We start from the raw sequence: 20,279 nt of genomic DNA, 5'->3' as shown, positions 1-20,279 counted from the left end.
TGAACTCAACCCAGCTCTATGCAGTAGATACTATCATAATCCCATTGTCGGGTAAGGAAACTGAGGCACGAAGAGACCTCCCCTAGAAATCAGCATTGCTGACACCCTCACCTCCCCTGGGATGTTATTTAAATGTCACCCTTTTATTAAGATCTTCCCCAACCACTCTATTTAAAATGGCAACCCCACCCCTATCTCATCACTCCCTGGCCACATTTCCTGCTTTTTTTTTTTAAACCAAATCATGTGTCACCTTCAAATATGCTCTGTCATCTACTAACTTATTTTGTTTATAGTCTAGCTCTCTCCACGAGAGGGTAAGCTCCACAAGGGCAGACATTTCAATCTGTTTGTCTTACATCACCCACTGCTCTGGCTTCAACAGCTAGAACTGGTCTAGCCCATAGCAGTTGCTCAGTAAACAGGAGGAGAGGCTGAGTCATCTGCCCAAGCTCACCCGGTTTTTAAATGGCAGACCGGGGTTCAAACCCAGGCAGTCTGGTCCCAGACCCGGTGCTCTCAATCAGCACCCATCCCCCAGGAAGGACCTCCTCTCTGATGAAGACTTATGCAGGTGGTAGAGGGGAACACAGGCTCACCACTGCTGAATGACTCTTCATGGGCAATGGTGATCTCTGAGCCTTTTCTCTTTCCCGACCTGAGCTGGGAATGCCAGGGCTTCTGAAAACAGGCCCTCTCCCAAGAGCCCCTGTGTTATGGGCTAAGTGTTTATGTCCTCCCCAAATCACATGTTGAAGCCCCATCTCCCAGTGTGGCTCTATCTGGAAGCAATTAAGGTTAAATGAAATTAGTAGTCAAGGATGAGGCCCTGATCTGATAGGATTATCAACGTGTAAGAAAAGACACCTGAGAGCCCTCTCCCCAACTACAACCCACCCACCCACCTGAGCACCTCACCATGAGCACCTGGGAGGACAGGCCAGGTGAGCACAGTCAGGAGGCAGCCGTCTGAAAGCCAGGCAGAGTCCTCATCAGAAGCCAAATTGGCAACAACCTTGTCCTTGGACTTCCAGCCTCCAAAATGATGAGGATACAAATTTCTGTTGGTTAAGTCCACGGCATTGTGTTATGGAAGCCCTAGTGGACTAATATATTCTGTCATTGCTGAGTGCTGAGTGGGTCTCTCACCTGCTTGAAAGTGATGTTTGCCCACTGCCTACAGGGTGAGGGCCAGACTCCAGCACCTGGTTTCAACTGTAGATTAATTAACTGACTACTCATGGCTGAATCAGATCCTATGCATGGGCCTTCCCAGACTTTCTTGTTCCCACCTGCCTCCCAGGCTGTCAGCCTCTTTCTCTTTGGACAACCAGGCCACCGCCACAGCGTGGTCTCATCTAACATGACCAGCTGGCTCAGCCTCCCCTGGGGTGCTGGCCAGGCTCTGGCACAATCTCCACTGCACCCACCACAGAAGTCATAGCGGCTCCAGTATCCAGGTTCCACCCGCTGGACCTATTGTGGCAGGTCTCACCACCTAGGGACTCAGCTGAGGTGCCATGCCACAGGGGTAAAAGTTTGGCTTCTCCAGCAGCTGCCCAGAGGGACAAAGTGACATGAACCAGGAGTGCAAGGGAGTTAATGCCCATGGGGAAAACTTGGACCAATGAGAGAACAAGACGCTGGCAGGTGAACTCCCTCCCTCAATCCTCAATGTTTGTTCTGAGCCACAGTGGCTGCACTCAGCTTACCTACAGACACCCTCATGACTGAGCAAACAGAGTTCTTCCCTCACATAGCTGTGGCAGCCTGGCACTTGCTTTTCCTCCTTCCTTGCCTCACTCCCTTGTCCTCCCACTCTCCTGGCCCTGAGACTGCACCCCTACCCAGAGTAAAGCACTAGCATGAATTTTGCCTCCAGCTCTGTATTCTGGGAACCTCAAGTCTGCTCGGCTGTGGATGGCCCTTGGTGCCCAGCAGGGCCTTGTTCAGGATAAACACATACAAGACGTGATGAATTACTTGACTTTGAAAAGGAAATGAGAGATTTCTGGCCAAGATGGAGGCGTAGGCAGACACACTGTGCCTCCTCGCACAACCAAAAGCAGAACAACAAATTTAAAAACAAAAAACAACCAGAACTGCCAGAAAATTGAACTGTATGGAAGTATAAAAACCAAGGAGTTAAAGAAACATTCATCCATACCAGTAGGAGTGGCAGAGATGGGCAGCCAGGCGGGAGAGGACTTGTGGCAAGGTGGGGGCTGGAGGACGTGGTGGTCCCACATTTGTGTGCAGATAAACTGGGAGAAACCACTGGGGAGTGAGGTAGACCGAGCAACCCAGGGTCCCAGCATGGGGAAATAAAGCCTCAAAACCTCTGACTGAAAAAACCTGTGGGGGTTGTGGCATCAGGAGAAACTTCCAGCCTCACAAGAGAGTTAGTTGAAGAGACTCACAGGATCCTAGAATATACACAAACCCACCCACACAGAAATCAGAACCAGATGGGCCCAATTTGCTTTTGGGTAGCAGGGGAAGTGACTGAAAGCCAGCAAAGAGCAGAGCAAGCAGCATTGTTCTCTCTCAAACCCCTCCTCCACATATAGCTTCCCAATGCAGTGACCTAGGTTGCCCCGCCCTCATGAACACCTAAGGCTCCTCCCCTTACTACATAACAGGTGCATCGAGACAAAAAAAGGCCCAAATGAAAGAACATATGAAAGCTCCAGAAAAAAATACAACTAAGTGATGAATAAAACCCAACCTACCAGATGCAGAGTTCAAAACACTGTTAATCAAGATGCTCACAGAATTGGTTGAGTATGATCACAAAGTGGAGGAAAACATGAAGGCTATGAACAGTGAAATAAAGGAAAATGTACAGGGAACCAACAGCTACAGGAAAGCAACCAGGACTCAAATCAATGGTTTGGAGCAGAAGGAAGAAAGAAACATTCAACCAGAACAGAATGAAGAAAGAAGAATTCAAAAAAAAAAAAAATGAGGAGAGTCTGAGGAACCTCAAGGACACCTTTAAACATTCCAATATTTGAATCATAGAGGTGCCAGAAAGAGAAGAGGAAGAGTGAGAAATTGAAAACTTATTTGAAAAAATAATGAAGGAGAACTTCCCCAATCTGGCAAAGGAAACAGACTCAAAGGAAATAAGTCCAGGAAGTCCAGAGAGTCACAAAGAAATTGAACCCAAGGAAGCACACACCAAGGCACATCATAAGTATATTACCCAAGATTAAAGATTAGGAGGGAATCTTAAAAGCAGCAAGAGAAAAGGAGACAGTTACTTATGAAGGAGTTCCTGTTAGGCTATCAGCTGATTTCTCAAAAGAAACCTTATAGGTAAGAAGGGGCTGGAAAGATGTATTTGAAGTCTTGAAAGGCAAGGACCTACATCCAAGATTGATCTATCCAGCAAAGCTTTCATTTAGAATGGAAGGGCAGATAAGGTGCTTCTCAGATAAGATCAAATTCAAGGAGTTCATCATCACCAAGCCCTTATTATATGAAATGTTAAAGGGACTTATCTAAGATCAAAACTATGAACAGTAAAATGACAACAAACTCACAACTATTAACAACCGAACCTAAAAGACAAAAACAAAAACAAAAATTGAATTAAGCAAATAACCGGAACAGGAACAGATTCACAGAAATGGAGATGACATACAGGGTTATCAGCAGGGGAGTGGGAGGAGGATACAGAAGGAAAAGGTACAGGGCATAAGTAGCACAAATGGTAGGTAGAAAATAGACAGGAGGAAGTTAAGAATAGTACAAGAAATATAGAAGCCAAGGAACTTATATGTATGACCCATGGGCAGGAACTAAAGGGGGAGAATACAGGTAGGAAGAGGTGTGCAGGGCAGAGGGGAATAAAGGGGGGGGGGGGGGGGGGAAATGGGACAACTGTAATAGCATAATCAATAAAATATATTTTAAAAAAAGAAAAGGAAATGAGATACTGCTGACCCTTTGATGAGGGGAGGGTGGGGGCCTGAATCCTTGGAGACCCAAAGACACTCCTGCTTCCCGCACTGTACACACTTTCAGCCATGGGAAGACAACCCAAGTTTTCTGGGGACTTGCCTTCCTGCAAGGCACTGAAGGGATATGGCCCAGTCCAAGGAGTGTCAGATGAACAATTTGTGCTAGGGTATAAAGACATACTACGGAACCTCTGTTTTCTAATGGAGCCACGGGGCGGGCAATGCTAACACTTACTGAGCCTTTGCTATGTTTCAGGCACTAAGCTGAGCCCTTTACTTACATTGTACATTTAATCTCCACAACATCCTGTGTACTATTATTAGTGTTGAGTACTATTATTATTCCCCCTTTTACAGATGAGAAAATGGGTGCTCAACAGGTTAGGTAACTTGCCAGAAACCAAGGAGCCAGGACCCGAATCCATACCTAAAGAGGGAATGTTGAGCACAGTGACGACCCATAGGGAAGCTATTTGGGCATACGGCCCTCCTAGGGAAGACTTTTGGGTTGGCATTTCCTGTGGCATTAGAAACATCATTGATTATGTACCAGGTATTTGAAAGGAAAAGACATCCTGTGCCTCTTTTGTTTCCTGTAAGGACAGTCGTGGCCTCAAGGTCCCTACCCAGCCAGGGATAGGTACAGAGGTGCCAAAACACCCAAGGTGGGCCTTCCTTTTCATCCCCTGGGGTAACTCAGTGGGCGCTGGGGAAGCAAACCACAGGGCACAAGTTGGACTATACTTACCCCTGGCTATGGCATGGCAGAGTTGACTCTGGTCGGGAGCAAAACCAACAGAATAAGAAAATCTTCCCTCAACTGCTTCACCCAGGATCCTAAGGCCTCCACCCATGGAACTACCCAACAGAGGAGAAAACAGGCTTCTGGGGCTTCCATCCTCCCCCAGCCCCCCAATTCTTGGAGGAAGTTTTGGACCAGAAAGAGTAAAACAAAATGCAGCAATTTTTGATATAATGATCTTCAAGAGAGCAACTACATTTTACCTTGAAAACTGCAGAACTGAAAGCAGGGTCTATGTAGACAATGAAAATGATTATGCATGTATATGCAAACGCAAATGCAAATGGGCCGGGGCCTCAGCCCAGCAGGCCTCTAGGGAAGCAGAGGAACATGGACAGATAGCAATTAGGGCTCCAGGAATCCGGAGTCAGGGACTGGGTGAGTGTTCTGGGTGGGAGCACCTCGGCGAGGACCCCAGGTCCAGGGGTCTTTGCGCACCTCCCTACCCGTGGAGCATTCTGGTCACATCAGTCCTGCACTATGTACACATGCATGTATACACTCATACACAAATGTCACCACATGGACACACACATGAAAGCACACACAGAAACACACGCTAACACTTGTGCTGTCATGGAAACAGAGACACAGCGACTCACAAACACAAAACTACCATTTCAACACAAAGACGGACTCACATTCCCACCTACACCACCACTCAAACACAAACACATGGGCGAGAGCGGACACATACAAACGCACACCGAAACACGCAACACAGACGACAAAAGAGACCCACGTGGAGACACACAGACACTACACACACATCCAAACCAACCCAGTGGAGCCAGTCAGATAAGCCTTATCTGGAAAAGAAAGAAATCTGGATGTACTGAAGACCTACTTCCTGCCAGGCATGATGCCGGAACTCTGAATCCTCACTTAAACTCCACAAAGCAACATCGAGAAGTGGAATGATTACCCCGATATTTACTGACAAAAATAAGGAGGCTCAAAGGGGAACTGCCCAGACTTATGCACAAAGCAACGAGAAAGAAAGAACCCCAGCTTCATATGAAGCTGACACTACAACATTCCCCTCGCCAGTGCAGCCTTCCCGGTGTGTAGCGGGACACGGAAATTACTGCCAATTACTTTTGCACCTCATGGTCCTCCCCAGCCAGTTGCTGACCCCACCTGGCTTCCTCAGAGACACTCACACTCTTCTCTCTCCTGCCTTTTCATCACATCGGCTGGGATGTGCTCGGCAATGCAACTGCGCATTAATTCTGGCCTATGTATCATGTAGTTTGGAAATCTACTGGGGAAGAGAGAAAATCATTTGTTTAAACCCAAATGGGATACAAGGCTGGATTCTCAGCCACCGCCTGTCTCTGAGTGAAGGTTCACACTAGAAGGACAACTCTTTCCCCTCAAAGTATAAAAATTTAAATGCCACCCTGCCCACCCCTTCACACACACACACACACACACACGTACTCAGCACAAAGAATGAATAAGGTCGTCACAGGGAAGTAAAGTGCAGCGTAGGGAATGCAGTCAATAATACTGTAATAACTCTATGGTGTCAGATGGGTGCTAGACTTACCAGGAGGATCACTTCATAAATTATATAAATGCCTAATCACTACATTGTACACCTGAAACTAATATAATATCTTATGTCATGTAATTGAAAAATAAATTTTATAAAAAGAATGAATAAGATTTCTTGCTTCCTGTCATTAAGTCACCATGTCACCTTGGGGCAAGTCACCCACCGTTCCAGGGTCCCAGTTTCCTCCTTTGCCTGTGAGTTCCCTCTCCCACCTTCCATCTCCCCAACAGCATAAGAGCCTGGGGCCTCACAGTTGCCCTGCGGTGTCCCCCACAACTGTCCCCTGGCCTTGGAGACTCACTGCTAATGTTGGGATCTGAAGAGGATCTAAGGGCCGGTCCTCACCCAGGAAGGACAAGGTCAGCCACAGCCCCAGAGTCAGGACTCAGCCATCACTCACCAGCCTCTGGCCTGCTGACCTGAGACACCATGTCCCCCTGGTAACCTTGAGAGGTTCCGAGGGGAAGTAAGCTGGGAACAGGGGAAACTTAAAGTACAATAAGGCTGTGAATCTCGAAGCCGGTTGGAGGAGTCGCAAAATGCCCTATTGTTGGTTTTGAGTGTATTTTAGGGCCTCAGACTCTCTTTCCAAATTAATATTCATGGAGATTTGCATGCCATTTGTTTGCATGTGTAGATTATTGCTCATCCGCTGCAGGATACAAAAGTTTTAGGGTGTTTTTATTTATTGTATTTATTTTAAGCCTGGATGATAAACCAGGCAGGTCAGGCAGGGGAAGGGCAACTTCCAAGGGCAGGAGAGAGTTTTATATAATTTTCGCAGGGAGTAAACGTGGGTCCTAGATACATAGGAGGAAGTCACCCCTACCCTGACCCACAGAATCAATCCCAGGACAGCCCTTCCAAGGTCATCCCGCTGTACCCCCACATCAGGAAGCCTTACCACCTCATGTCACCCCACACAAGCCTCTGGAAAACCATGCCCACCACTGTCACTGAAAGTCACCATTGAGAGGCATGCATCTGGTATGAAGTGTTACTTTGGGCCAGTCACTGAGCCCCTGTTTCTGAGGATAATCACTTGCTTTGCAAAGTTGTTGTAAAATACACACTAGAGAGTTATGGAGGTAGCCCTGGCCAGTGTGGCTCAGTGGACTGAGTGCCGACCTGCAAACCAAAGGGTCATCAGCTCGATTCCCAGTCGGGGCACATGCCTGGGTTGCAGGCCAGGTCCCTGATGGGAGGCACGTGACAGGCAATCACACACTGATGTCTCTCTCCCTCCTTTTCTCTCTCCTTTCACCTCCCTGTAAAAGTAAATAAATAAAAATCTTTAAAAGAGAGAGAGTTATGGAGATAGCTAGAAGTGACATTCACACAACATTATTCAGTGCATTTAATACCCCTTTACCCTCTTCTGCCTCCCCCACTGCCCCCTCTCCCTCTGGTAATCACCACACTGCTATCTGTGTCTGTGAGTCTATCCATGTATTTAGCTGTGCTTCCATTTCAGTGACTAAGCAGTGACGCTCAGGCTCAAGGCCCAGCTTGGTCTGCGGGGGTCTGCTGCTGCACCGGAACTGAATGGAGCTCCTTCAATGGTTGTGGGCCAATGAGGAAAAGCGACCACTTAATGCACACATGGGCTGTGTCAAGTCCCAGCCGAATGACCCCTCCACAGGTTGCAGGAACAAGGCGGAGAAAAGTCATTCTCGTTGAGAAAGGTGATGGGGGAGTTGAGTCACCACAGGGCCTGTGGTGGAGGAAGCAGCCGAAACCACAATTACATCTCAAGGAGTGATTTAGTCTTAGTGGAACAATAGCATCTATCACATTAAATTAGTATTGTTAATCAAAATGCCATTGGCTTTGCATTTCAATTTACAAATTTGTGTGGGATTTAAGGTTGTGTAAGAGTCATAAGCATATAAGGCTTATGCCTAGTTTTGTGTTTATATATATTTAAACACAGGGTGGGTCAAAAATAGGTTTATGGTTGTGAGCACAAATAACACAGTTTATCCTTGTGTTATTATGTATTAATTATTGTATTATTTTCCATATGAACAACTGTAAACCTACTTCTGCCCACCCTGTATTACTGTATTAGTAACTTGAGATAATATTGGAGATCCATGGGGAGGTTTCCCTCCCAAAGTGGGACCATCTCCGCAGTCTCGGGTTTTAAAAACACTGACCTAAAAATGAGCGCAAAGGCCAACCTGGGGCATAGTGAGGATCCCTAAAATTCCGACTTTTTGTTTGTTTTCTTTTACAGTGGATGGGGAGAGGGGAGGTTTAGCTAAGAAGAAATTGCAATGGAATAGGGCAAAGGTTAAGCAACTTGCCCAAGGTCACTCACAGGTTAACCTCCCCACCCAGGATTCCTGCCTTAGATAGCAGAAAGGTCTCTGGAAACTTGGGTGACTTCCTTCCACCTTTGCTCCTGAAACACCTTATTCCTCCTTGACTGAGAAATAGAAGCTAATTACTTTTTAAAAATGGCTTCTTCCACATCCCAGCTCCTCTCCTTCACTACAAGAGCTGAAGTTGCATACAAGTCTTAGGGAATGGCAGATTCCTCCTCCAGCTCCAGGCAGAGGCCCCAGGAGGCTCCTAGTTCTGCATGCTCTGGGAATGGCCAGAATAAAAGAGTTTCTGCCCACAGTGCAGGGACCATGGGCATGGCGCAAAGAAGGCTCTGGCCACAGATCTCTGCGGAGCCCACCTCCTTCCCAACTCTGACACCAATACCACCGATGGGGAGACACTGAGTCCAGCTCTGTGTGGGGTCCTGGGACTAAACTGGTTTCAAGAAATGGGTCATTAGATAGGTGAGACTTAACACAGGCCAGGCCAAGCCTACAGGAAGGGAAAGCAGTCAACAAGTCATGAAGGGCTCAGTTGTGCAGTGGAGAAGAGAGCACTGCAGGGATCCAGAGGAGAGGCAAACCAACGAGGGATGGCAAAGATGGAAGCCCCTGAGAGGGCAGGGGACCAGAGACGAGCTCCAAAGGTAGAAGGTCAGTTGGCACCTGGCTGAGTGAAAGGAAGTGGCTATTTCAGCCAGCAGCACCAGCTGTGAGAGGGTGACTCTGCAGTTAATAGGCTGAAGATGAAGAGCCCTCACCTCCAGCCAAGCTTTCCTCCTCTCCACTGCTGCCCTCTTCCTGATCCTCAGACTTAGCAGGTGAGTTCTCACCTCAGGGCCTTTGCACTTACTATTCCCTCTGCTTGGTCCTCTCTGCCCCCAGATACCCACCTGACATCCTTCCTCTCAGTTTCTGCGCAGACATCACCATAAGAGAAGCCTTCCCTGTGTAAAATAGTGTGAAACCGGCAGCATCCCATCTCCATACACGCCCCATTACCTTGCTATTTTTATCCATTGTAACCTCACAAAGTACATTCTATACGGTTTGGGGTTTGTTGTTTGTTTGTTCACTTGTTTTTAGCATCTGTCTCTCATCATTTCAATGCTAGGACTTGAAGCTAAGGACTTGTCATATTGAATATGTGGCCAGTGTTCAGTATTCATAGAACAAATGAATAAATAAATGAATGAAGGGAAGAAGAACACCACAGAGGATGGAAGCATGCCATTCGTAGCTTCTGGAGCTGGTAGACACCTCCAACAGGCCATCTTCCAGTTGGTGAGTCAGCAGCATCTTCCTTCCACAGAAGTGATACCTGACACACAGAACGGGAGCGGTGGCAGGTTGGGGGTGGATGAGTATGGACGGTCAGATGGGGGAAAAGGAAGGGCAGAGGACTTCAGGAAACCTGGCTCAGACCCAGCTTGCTTCCAACCAGCAGAATGTTTTATGCTCTAAAAGGAATCTCTGGCCCAGGCTTGCGGGTGACAGTCAAGGTAAAAAGGTAAGTGATCAATAGGAGCCGCAACCTGACAGGAGGGGGAGGTCCTCAGGAAAGGCTTACTTACAATAACTGTCAGGATTTAAAAAGCCCCCAAACACACTGTCAGGACAAAAGGCATCTGATGCTCCTCCGAGAGAGGAAAGGGAGGAGGCAGGGAGACTCGGCCAATGGGAATAGACTGGAGAACAGGGCACCCACAGTGTTGGGAGAACCTCCAGATGTATGAAACAGACCACAGAGTAGAGAACTTGACCTTGCCCCTCACTCTGCCTCCTGCTGGCTGAGTGAGTTGGCAAGCCACTTAACCTCTCCTAGCCTCCACTTCCTTATCTGTAAAATGACGACAATAATCCTGACCTCACAGGGTTATTCCAAGGCTGAGTTAAAACAGTTCCTAAAAAATCACCTAAAATAGCGCCCTGCATAGAGCAAGCATTCATCAAATTTAGTTCTTTCTACAATATGAGGTTAAAGAAAAAAAGGTGAAGATTAACTGACTTTTCAGGTAAATAATTTTACTTTCCCCTATTCCTGTGATTTATTAATTCAATAAATACTCATCAAAGGGCCATGTGCTTGCTGGCCACAATGTTGGTTCAAAGGAAGATCCACCCATCTCACATCCGACTTCTGTGGTCTTACATCCAACTGGGAAGACAAAGAACGTTCCAAGAAAACACCAAACAATGACACCAGCAGCACGGTATTAAGTACTGGATTTGTGGTGTAGGCAATAAATGCTACAGAAGTTCAGGGAAGGAAAGATTGATGCTTCAAGATCTCTGTGGGCCCCGGTGGTCAGGGAAGGTCTAATGAGGATGCAGCTCTAACATTGGCCTTGAAAGAAAGAGTGGTTTGGGTTAAACACAGAGAAGGGAAGAACCTGAAGCTGAATTGGCAGTGGTGGTGAGTCCCAGTAGGTGAGGACTGGGAGACAGGGTACAGCCTGGTTGTGGAGGCTTTCAAAGTCTATTTGAGGAGTTTGGGCTTCATCCAGTGAGTAGTATGGAAGAGACTGTAAGGTAACAAGTGGATAAAAATGCTGTTTTAGGATGACTTGAAGGAGAGAGATGGGAGGTTGGAAAATGACACCCCGAGCAATAGAATGTGTCTGCAGCCACGGATTCCAGCCAGGCTCACTGCCACCTCTGCACTAGCAATCACAGACTATGCTATTTGCGGAGCCCCTTAGACTGTGCCTGGAGACGCACATCCCCACAACTCCCATGCACTGCCCTGAGGATGGGAGATCAAAGCAAGAGGCTAGACAGAGCAGATGTCTCATGTCAGAAAGGAGGACTTATACCAAGAAACATAACGAAGACCCCAAAAAGTTGGTGCTTAAAGACTGGAAATACAGGAAGGGGGCAGGCATCCAAAGTAGTACTAAGGTTTCAAGCCCAGCATCTGGGAAGATGGTGCTGTCAATGACAGAAATGAAGGATCCAGAAGGGCAGATGGCTTAAGAGATGGGAAGATGTTAGATTTTAATTTAGACATATGGATTTTATAATGGCAGCCAGACCTCCAAATAATAATAAAATAGTAATATCTGATAGGCAACTAAAATGTAGTGTGAGGTGGAACCTAATGGGCCATCCAGAAGTGGAAACATAAATCCAAAACTGGCCTGGAAGCCACTGTGACCTGCCTCCCAGCACCACAGCTGGTCACATTAGGACTGACCGCCAAAGTCGCTGTGACTGTAGAGATGAAGTCTCCTCTTGGCCTAATGGTCCCATTTACCATGGACAGAAGAAAAGGAAGAGGAAGCAAGTTGGGCAGTAGGAGCCCAGAACCCAACCATACCTAAATATTGGTGTTCCAGGATGTCTGTGAACCATCTCCTCCAGGAAGTCTTCCCAAACTACTGTGCTTCCCACCGATGTCACGCTCCCACCCTAGTTGGTCTGCAAGTCGTAATTATTTACTCTCTGATTCTGTTCTCTGGTTATTTGACAGTCTACATGGTCTAGGCCTCAACGTATTTTAATTCTTGGATGTCAAGAGATTAAATCTTCGAATAATCTTCTCTTATACCAATCAAGTGTAATTATTGGGTTAATTCAGATTTATCTTCCCATCAAAGTCCCATTAAACTGAGGCATAAAGAAGTGAAATACTTTGCCCAGAGTCACAGGACTAAAAAGGAGAGAATTCAAACCCAGGTCTTAAACTCTACAGCAAGCACTGTTGGCTTCTTTCTCCCTTCCAAAAGCTTTCTAATGTTGTTCTCTCTGAGGCAGAACACACACATCGAGATTATTCAAGGCCAATTTCAATGGTCTCCTTCCTTTGCCTGTGATTGTTTAATGCACAGACATGTGATTCATAATTCCAGCCAATGAGAAAAGGTAAAGTCTGCAAGGCTTCTGGGAAAAGTTCCATTTCTGACTTTCTGCCCCTCTACATCACTGGAAGGATGCAGCACCCAGCACAGCTACAGCCATTTTGTGACCCTGAGAACAAGGAAAGATGAAAAAATCTAGATCTTCCATGATGCTGTTAAATCAGTGAAAGAACCAAGCCTGGGGCAGACGTAGCTCAGACCTATTGTGATAGGAGATACTAAGTTCCTTATTGTTTCAGCCAGGTGAGTTCACGTTTTCTACTCCTGGCACCCTGACTGATACTGACTCCAGTCGAGAGCTCTTTTCACTATAGATACCAGAGCCAAGCATTATGGGAAATATATAATAGGGAAAAGTCCTGGTCCCTGTCCTCACTGTGCCTATTCCAAGATTAGACATTCAATAACTACTCAATCTATATTTGATTAGCTGACTCTCCCCCTGCTCACCAGTTACAGGAGACATCTCTCTGAAGGCATGTCTCTTCCCTGTACTAAACCTCACCAAGTTGCAGCCTAATATTCTGACTGTGGTCTCAACATCATTGGCCAGGTCTTTCTCCATCACCTCCCTGCACTTCTGAGGATCAAGCTAAAAGCAAGGTGCTTGCACTTGGCCCAGAGAGACCATCATTGAAACTCCACATTCCTAAATATTTGTTCTTTGAAATGCCTTTCTCAATTAGATCTCATCCAAATGTTTGAGAGTCAGGCTGAATTCCAACATCCTGCTCCAGAACAGACATGTTGAGCCTGCATAATTACTGCAGCCAGCTTTATTTGCTATAAAAACATGGATTTTGTTGCTCCTTCTCAACTGTAAAATAATCAATAAATAGAATCCAGATGAAAAATGCTAGCATTTAGGAGAACGACTCTTTTATGGTTCTTTTCTTTGGGGTCTAATGAACACATTGGGAATAAAGTGTGCTGTTACATTCACCCACCAGCTAAGTTAGAACACAAACTCTCCTTCTCTCCTGCTGAGATACAGCTGAAAGTCAGGAATACAGGTGAAACAGACAGGGCTTCAAACCAAGGTGACACGTTCAACAAACCGATCTCTAAACCTGTGATGTGGATGGACTTTCTCCAACTTCCTTCTGTTCACAATGGCTGTTCAATTTCCTTCTCTTTCCACTAAGAACACATTGCATAGTTACTGTCAAATGAAACACTGATAGTCCCCTTAGCAGGAGAAGCAATCTCTCCGACTTTATTTGAAACGAAGAAGACATGCCTTTTCGCGCAATGTCCACCCAGGCCATGCAAGTTTCATGAGGGGCTCTTGGGGTGAATGGCACCTTTTCAATTATAACACTGCCATAATAAACCCCCACAGAGCCGCGGGGCAGGAGGTCCACATCCCACACAGGACACCTATTTATTCCCTAATTATATTGCAATATATTCTCTCTGCGTGTGCTGATGAAGATAAAATATTCTTTTAATTCTATGGCCTCCTGGGGATGAGGGGGAGGGGATTATACAAAGGCAAGTTCTGGGAGTTTCTGGAGCAAAATCACAGCCTTTGTTCCAGGCTCCCCCATGGAATAAATCTCAAGAATATAACTCACTTTTCCTTGTTCCACCACAGTGGTTCTCTAATGTAGTCCCTAGACCAAGAGTATCAGAATCACCTGGGGACTTATTGAGACAAGCAAATTACTGGGCCCCCTTTAGACCCACTGAATCAGAAACCTTGAGGGTGGATCCCAGCAATCTGTGTTTTAACAAGCCTTCTACACTGAAGTCTGAGAACTACTGGTCTATATAACAGACAGAAAAGAACATCATTTTAAGATGAATAAGCAATCAGGGACCCCTGGAATCTATAGGGGATGGGCTCCGCTTTCTGCATAGCTGTCCCAATCTGCCAAGTTGGGGCTCCATTTACTCATCTGTACAATGGGACTACAGAATTTGCCAAGAGCTGTGGATGCTGGAATTTAAAAGGCACATGGTATACCTGGTACCAGTCTCTGTGGATACCTAGCAAGAACACAGTTGCCAACACTCCCCAGCTCCTTCCTGCCATGCCCTGACTGGCGACTGCAGGAGTTTGCAGAGAGCTCTCCACTGCCATATCTGAGTCCATCAATGCAGCTGCCTCTGGGTTACCCTTGGCAACCAGGAGCTGGGGTCATGGAAGCCCAGGGAATCTCTGAATCTCATAGCCAACAACTTCAAATCTTTTCACCTCAGAGCTTCGAACTACTTGAGGGGAAGCTTAGGATTCTCTGCATTATATTGTTCCACTTCAGCACTTCTTGAAATATTTTTTGTGAATCTGCTTCCACTTTGCAACTAGACTTTACGCCTGTGGAGGACTGGAGCCTAGAATGTCAGCATCAGGATGCGCAGGACTCCGCCTGTCCAGTTCCCTGCTGTGTCCCAAGACCAGTGCCTGGCACAAAGTAGGAGCTCAAGAATTATTTGTTGACTAAATGCTCCTATTGTAGCAAATGCCCTGGCCATAGTGGATCCAAATGTAGGTCCAAAACACTCAGGTATTTAAACTCTAAAAGCTGTGGTTGAGAAAAGGCAAGGAAACCACAGCTGGCCCTTAAACAACACAGGTTTGAACTGCGTGAGTCCACTTACAGTCAGATTTTTTTCGATCAGTATACAGTCTGCCTGCCGAACCCACAACTTTGGTATCTGTGGATCCGACCAACTGCAGACAGAAAACAGCATTTTCTATCCGTGGCTGGGAATCTGCAGATGCAGAGGGATGACTGTGTACACTGCTCTTGTGCCATTTTATATGAGGGACTTGAGCTTCCACAGATTTTGGAACAGCTGACGTTTGGGGGAGCCCAAAGGTACAGGCAGATTTTTGATTGGAAGGTGGCATTCCTAATCACTGCCTCTTCCCCAGTTGTTCAAGGGTCAACTATATCTGAAGCTCTGGGAAGATGAGAAAGGGGAAAAGAGAAGCAAAGCCTGACTATCTCCCAGCTGTCAGCCACAACCCTTGGCTCATGGAATGCTGATTCCCAACCAGTGGCTCACCCTACAGGTAGAACTGGAAGACCTCCGGGGCCAGGTTTTGAGCTTGAGTTCAGAGGAGCTGGGTCTTCTAGGCACCCCTGGGCATCTTACTCACAAGGCCCTGACCCTGCTGTCCTTTCACCATCAACTTGTTTGTGAGCTTTCCTGCCTCTCTCTTAGTACACAAGCCTCAAACCCCATATCCCTCCTCCCCCAACTGGAAATCTGCCTAGACTTACTTCCAAGCCTCCCCTTCTCCAGGGACTATCCCTAATCCTGCCCCCTCAAAAATCAATTTCACCTGAGAAGCCCATACTGGCTTCCTTGGTGACAAAATAATGGCAGCTCTTTCCCTGTGGACTGCACTTCATGGTGGGGGCAGGGGCGGCAGTCTAAAGACTCCCTCTACCCCCAGACTTAAGTTCCAGCAGAGGTTAGGTGTGAAACAAACTGTCACCTAAGTGATTTATCCTGGGAGATGACCACACAGGACCTAAAGAGGATGCAGAGATCAGTCTTCTGACTGTAACCTCACACACGTGCAGTCCCCAAGGACTTGATGTGGCCTGACTGGGAACACCTGTCCTGTGCTAAGAATGTGGTGAGGGCAGGAAGAGTATTAGAAAAAGCCTAAACTAGGGATCAGGAGACCTGCCTGGTTTACAGATCCCTCCCACCCTTAACTAACTCTAAAGGAGTCCTTCCACTTCTCTGGGCCTTGGTTTGCTGATCTGTGAGATGGGAGGAAGGGGTAGAGACTGTAGGGGTGGACCTTGAATTTTTAGCGGCTTAAACAATACACGAGCAACTGAGAGACCTGGTGCGTGGTGTGGATGAGGATGGAGGGCTAACGAGCTGAGGATGGAGGGCTCCCGGGTGGTCAGTTCGGCGTCCTGGGGGGTGGAGGACAACCTGCAGGGAAGGACAGCTGACGGACCCTCTCCGCAAAGCCCTCAGCTTTCGCCCCAGTAAACCTGCTCTAAACCTTTCAATAGGATCTATTCAATAGCACTCCTACAAAGAGGGATGCGACGCGGGGTCCCCGCTGGCTCCGAGGAAGCCTCACCGCACCGGGCGGCGAATCCGGCCTCCCGGACTCCGCGAGCAAGAGGACCCGCGCCCCCATCAGGCTCCAACAGCCCAGGACACTCTCCGCAGGCAGCCTCCCGGTTCCGGCATTTAACCCCTATTTTCCAGGCAGAGCGTGGGAGGAACGCTGATGCCCGGGCACGAGTCCCCTTGCCAGAGAGAGCTGACATGACCGGGAGCCCGAACCACCCAAAGCCTTCCTCCAGCCGGCCGTGACCGTGCTCTCTGCGTTCCCTCGGGGACAGTGGGAGATACTGAAGCCGAGCCACTTTGAAATATTTTTCTACAGAACATGACCACGCGGGAAGCAGTCAGACTAGCCTAGCAGCGCGGGCTAACGGGGAATGATCCCGAGAAGAGGCTACCATAGGAAGGAGCCGGGAGTCCAGGGCTGGAAGAAAACCGCCAGGGCTCAGGAGCCCCGGGAACTGTCCAACCGAGGCTGCGCTCGCCCTGGTTCTGCACTGAACCCCACGCTCGGACCCTGATGCCCGCAAGGAACGATCTTGCATATTTTAAGTCGTACTTTTTTCTAACAAATTAAGACAATAAACCAAGTCTGGGAGGAAGGCGGCTGTGCTCCACGGCTCCAAGGGAGCTGCAACTCCCACCCACTCCCCACCCTTCCGCCCCAACGCTCCGGCACACAGCGGTGCTAGAAGTTGGGAACTTTCGGACCGCGCTCAGGCGCGCACTGGGAGTGACTCGCTCCTCTGAACTTGAGGAGCAGGGGTCGCAGCCGATGGCACGAGAGATGTACAGGGTGTCAACTCAAAAGGGTGTTCCGGACTTCCCTGAAGAGAGTCGGGGCGACAGGAAGAGAACGAAATGAAAGGGGTATGTGTTCCGTTTAGCACCTCCAAAAAGCAAAAGTGCGCTTGACACCGGCTTGGGCTGGGCGGCTGCGAGGCGCACCACTCGCCGGGGTGGGGACCTGGCTGCACCCCGCAGGCTCTGAGCCCGGACCCGGCCAGGGAGGGCGCCGGTTGCATTGCGCTCAGCAGGCTCGTCCGGGGGGCGGCTCCGCAGTGGGAGTCCCTGGACTCGGAGGGGCTGGCGGGCGCCCTCCCCGGGACAACCGCGCTGCGCTGCTGAGCTGGGGTCTTCCCCTGGTCTTCCACCGCCGCGGGCACCGCGTCCGGACTGCGGCCGAAAGGCAGGCGCGTGCTTGCATACTCCAGGGCCACCCTGCAAACATCCTGCCCGGACCCCCTGGCATTCTCCATACCGGGCATTCACCGCCTCCCCGCGCCAGGCTCGGCTTCCGCAGCCCGGACCCGGGCAGGGCAACCACGGAGCCGGTGGAAAGTTAGTCGCGAGGCTCAAAGCCCCTCCCCAACTCCGGCCCCCCAGTATCTCCAGCGGCTCGAAGCTCTGCGTCCTCTGAGTCCCCGCCCAACCACCTACCTGCCTCCTCGGCCTGCCCAGGGCTCTGCGGGCCAGTCGCTCAGTCCTGTCCTCCGGAGCCCGAGCCACGCCAGAGCGCCGGGCCAGCAGCCGGAGCTGCCAGCAGCGCAGAGCCGGGTGGTGGGCGGCGGGCGGCGGGCACCGCGAGCGAGTGCGCGAGCAGGCGGGCTGCCCGAGCTGCGCTGCTGCCGCGAGCCCGCCCCCACCGCTTCGTCCCTCGGTCCCTCCCTCTCTCCTTCGCTGCCAGCCGCCCTCCTCCCTGCTTGCGCCTCCCTCCCTGCATTCTCCCCCACTCTCCTCTCTCTCTCTTTCTCTCTCCCTCTTCGGTTCTTTCAGACCCTTCTCGCTTGCTCTCTATTTTTCCTATCTTTTAGCCTCTTTCTCCAATTTCCCTTGGGTTCTTTTTTTCTCTGATACAACCTTTTTCAGCATTTCTTCTCACGACCTCCCCACTTGCGTTCTTTTGCACGTTTCTCTCGATCCCTCTTTTCTCTCTCCTCTATTCCCCTTTGCTATTCTCTCTTCCTTTTAACCTTTTCAAGTCTCTACTCTCCTTTCTTATCTCGACTCCTCTACTCCCTCCCAACCACCTCTTTCTAGGTGTTCTGAATGGGGGATCCCCCGGGGGTCGAGCGAGGCCCGGGGGCCCTCCAGTCCTTGTAGTCACAGGCTGAGGACAGAGAGGGACGTGCCAGGGCTGGAGGCTGGGACCTGAGACCAGGGCTGGAAAACATCTGGACGGTAAAAGGGCAGGCGGGCAGAGAACCCAGAATGTCAGGTCCCTAGGCCCGCCAGGCTGAGCCGCGTCTGGGAAGGTGAGGAAACTTAGGCCCAGGAAGGAGAAGGCGCGGGACTACCTTGCCTAGGTCAACTCCAGAGGCAGGGCCTAGTCCACCACTGCTCCTGGCAGCCAGGACAGGGTTCCTCTGCTGACCCCAGGACTGCGAGGGTGCCAGAGCCAGATCCAGTCCTTCCAGCCTCTCTACCTGCAGCGAGCTCCAAGCCCCAGCCCTCAGCCCCCAACCCGCAAACCCCAGTGTCACAGGGAGTACCTTGGGTCACCTCACTGCTGCACGACCCTCCTGCGGAGCACAGCCCGGGGAAAAGGGGAGAACCCGGCTCTGAGGTGTCTCAGGGAGCACTTCTCCCCACCTGGACCCCTCTCTGAGAAACGCGGGATTTACCATCTTGCTCCTGCATGTCAGGGTTGGAAGAACAGTAGCTTGTGTGGTTCATCTCCTTTTCTCCTTGAACTACAGCAAGAGCAGAAAGGCCCAGACTTGAGAAAGGTGCTGTACACATCTCAGGGAAGAGTTTTATTTTATATTGTTTTATTTTATTTTATTTCATTAATTTATATTATATTATTTTGTTTTATTTTATTTTTAGAATAAAGCACACATGACCTGAGGCTTTGGGAAAATCTGAGTCTATACATGTGCCTGAGCACCTAGCCTTCCTGCTTCAGCCACTGATAACAGACTTCATTCTGATGAGCAAAGTCCCACCCCTTGAAGATTTTCCTGGCCCTTCCTCATTTCAGCCCCGTGGTTTCCAGAGGAGAGCTAGAGAGTTCCAGTTTCCATGCACCCCATTTGGCCACCCTGCTTTGTCAAGACAGGATCATGACTCTCCCAGTTTTGTACCTAATTGCTGGGACCAGCCTTTGTCCCCCTTCAGTACTGCCCCTTCCGTGGTAGTGACCAGAAGCAGACTCTCCATTCAGCCCCTGGGTAGAGACCTACCTTGGGATATTGACAAAACTCCACACAAATATCCTATCAGTCCTGTCTTCAGCCATCAAATCAAATACATAAAACCATGCCTGGGCCACAGTTGTCACACCACAAAACCAGAAGAAGCACCTGGTCAGAGCAGGGTCTAGAGTGAGGGTAGTGAGGAGCCTAGGACACAGAATTTAAGGAAGCAGTCATGCTCAGCGTTGTGCATGTGCAGGTTTGGCATCTGAGAGAGAATGCCTCTTTAAATGCTGCATCCTAGGGCCTTCCTGCCTCACCCTAGTCCTGGCCCTGCTGTCAAACCTTAGGGCTGCCACTCACCAGCTGTACGGCCCTGGTGCACCCTGCAATTCTCTCTGGCCTTCTGTTTCCCTACCTGACACTGACGAGGCTGAGACAGATGTTCTGTAAGGGTTTCTCCAGCTCCGAGGTGCTGCAGTTTGTGGGGATCGGAGATGCTGAAGGCTAAGAAAATGAGTTCTAACGTCCCGGGTGTGTGTTCCTGTTCTGCCAGTTACTATGACACATA

At 49.1% G+C, this 20,279-nt stretch overlaps 1 protein-coding gene across 11 annotated transcripts in view; it reads right to left on the bottom strand.

The window, feature by feature from the left end:
* The window catches only part of MEGF11 (multiple EGF like domains 11), a 352,758-nt gene extending 334,596 nt beyond the window's left edge, over positions 1-18,162 (bottom strand). For all 11 annotated transcript variants that reach the window (XM_037155745.2, XM_037155751.2, XM_037155746.2 and 8 more), the window contains exon 1: positions 18,012-18,162. The gene's annotated coding sequence lies outside the window, so the exon portion shown is untranslated. The remainder of the gene's footprint in view (positions 1-18,011) is intronic.
* Between the last annotated feature and the right edge of the window lie 2,117 nt (positions 18,163-20,279).

Source organism: Artibeus jamaicensis, unplaced genomic scaffold (assembly GCF_021234435.1).
Source record: "Artibeus jamaicensis isolate MK-2021 breed Jamaican fruit bat unplaced genomic scaffold, CSHL_Jam_final contig_548, whole genome shotgun sequence".
In the NCBI taxonomy this organism is placed as follows: Eukaryota; Metazoa; Chordata; class Mammalia; order Chiroptera; family Phyllostomidae; genus Artibeus; species Artibeus jamaicensis.
This window is presented reverse-complemented; position numbering and strand designations above follow the sequence as displayed.